Here is a 2449-nt window from a genome sequence, read left to right as displayed (position 1 = left end):
AAACTCGTTTAAGTTCTGGTATCGATATGTACTAGTTGTTGATAAAACCGTTTAAGTTCTGGTATCGATATGTACTAGTTGTTGATAAAACCGTTTAAGTTCTGGTATCGATATGTACTAGTTGTTGATAGAACTTAAACGGTTTTATCAACAACTAGTACGTATCGATAACAGAACTTAAACGATTTTATCAACAATTTTTTATCAACAACTAGTACATATCGATACCTACCAGAACTTAAACGATTTTTCGATATGTACTAGTTGTTGATAAAACCGTTTAAGTTCTGGTATCGATATGTACTAGTTGTTGATAAGAGCGAAGGTGATATAGAAGTGCCGGAAAGTATGTATACATCTCTAAGTAGGATAAAATTTTGCGTCCTATTCATTTATTTTACACTACAAACAAAAATATTTTGTTTTTAAACACTGACTTAACTTTCCCGATTATATCGATAACTGAACTAAACAAAAACCTGAAAATTTTTTTATTTGTTATTAGCCTTTTTGTTTTGTTGAAAAACGGGATTTGAAGGCTTAGACGTTCTTACCAGTATCAGAGTACTGAGAGTATGTATTTAATGTGAGCATTTTAAACAAAACACTGGTATAGCGTTGGAATTATATATATTACCAGGTACCCGCAAAAAGCTGACAAGAAAATATCAATGTTTTCTTCCAAAAATTTTTAAATCTTCGAATCATTAAGGAATAAATTTATTACACAAAAAATAGTTTCTTCCAAAACTAAAGTTGCCACCAACATATAGATCTATCAGCGTAGCTCTGTCGTAATAATACTAATATGTTTATATACAAGCATCAGGAAGAAAGTTTTCGCTAAATAAAAAAAAAACTAATGTAGGGCTAGCTACTGACCTTGAAAAAAAGGAAACCAAACAAAATATGGATGGAAATTGGCAGATCATATATCATGATTTGCATAGGTGATACTAGATGTTTTGTTGTTGTTGTTTTTTGTATAATACTCATTATAAAAACTATCAATCTTTTACACTGAAAGAATTCATACAAGCCATAATATATTTATTTAACATATTCTTACGATTCTGCTCACATCTTTAAACAGATGCAAGGCTTACCGGTTGGTGGTAACTTCCACACTCAAGTAGCATATTTATTTTTCTTTTGAACGTGAATATCAATACATCACACAACTTCTCAAAAGAAAAATATATATACTACCGTAAAGCTTTACAAATTAACAGAGCAGATACACAGACGAAATAATAGTACCAAACCTATTCAAATTATATACTACCGTAAAGCTTTACAAATTAACAGAGCAGATACACAGACGAAATAACAGTACCAAACCTATTCAAATTATATACTACCGTAAAGCTTTACAAATTAACAGAGCAGATACACGGACGAAATAACAGTACCAAACCTATTCAAATTATATACTACCTTAAAGCTTTACAAATTAACAGAGCAGATACACAGACGAAATAACAGTACCAAACATATTCAAATTTTCTTGATACAGTATATATACCTGAGATATATAGTACTTGATAAAAAGAACAACAAAGACGATTAAAGGTACCTTACAGTCAATCAGAAGGTTTTACTTTTAATGTTATAAATTTCCCATTACCCCATAAAAACCTTCCAAAGAAAATATGCAAAATCGTTTAATTATCACAACCTATTATAACTGCAAGAATTTGTTGTAATTTGGAAGATTTTACAGAGAGAGCAAAAACACTAATGCATACATTTTTGAGTAGAGGTTGTTCTCTCGACATATTACACGCGGCATTTTTTTAAACTTTGTGGAGAGAACAATTTATTTTTCACTAAAGTATATAACATTGATAATTTCGACACTTTTCATACAATTTTCAATAATTAAACGAACCGCCTAAACGTCACGTTAGTGTAGCCTATATAATGTATAAAGTTTAGTATACTCTAATCCCTTATAGTGAAGGTACATGATGAGACACACATTCGGCATGTAATGCTGTTTGAATACAAGAAGGGAAATAACGCCTCTGTAGCCACAAGGAATATCAAAGAAGTTTATGGAAATGTTTTGAACGTTCGTAAGTGTCAACGATGGTTCAACAAATTTCGTTCGGGTGACTTTAGCCTTAAAAACTGTGATGGCAGGGGTCGACATGTTGGAATTGATATCGATGCTCTGTAGACGCTTGTTGAGTCTAACCCAAGGCAACACACTCGTGAAATGGCCCTTAAAGTGCATGTCTTTCATGAAACAATACGTAAACATCAAAGGAATATGGAAAACTCCATAAAGAAGGTGTTTGGGTGCCTTACGAACTCTCCCATGATCATCGTTTCCAACGTGTGAACGTTGCTTTGTCTCTTCTGGCGCGTGAACCATTTTTGGACAGAATTGTTACCGGTGATTAAAAATGAATTCTCTATGCGAATATTAAACGACAAGAACAAT

Source organism: Limulus polyphemus, unplaced genomic scaffold, assembly GCF_000517525.1.
Source record: "Limulus polyphemus unplaced genomic scaffold, Limulus_polyphemus-2.1.2 Scaffold1016, whole genome shotgun sequence".
NCBI lineage: Eukaryota > Metazoa > Arthropoda > Merostomata > Xiphosura > Limulidae > Limulus > Limulus polyphemus.
Note: the sequence above shows the minus strand (reverse complement) of the source record.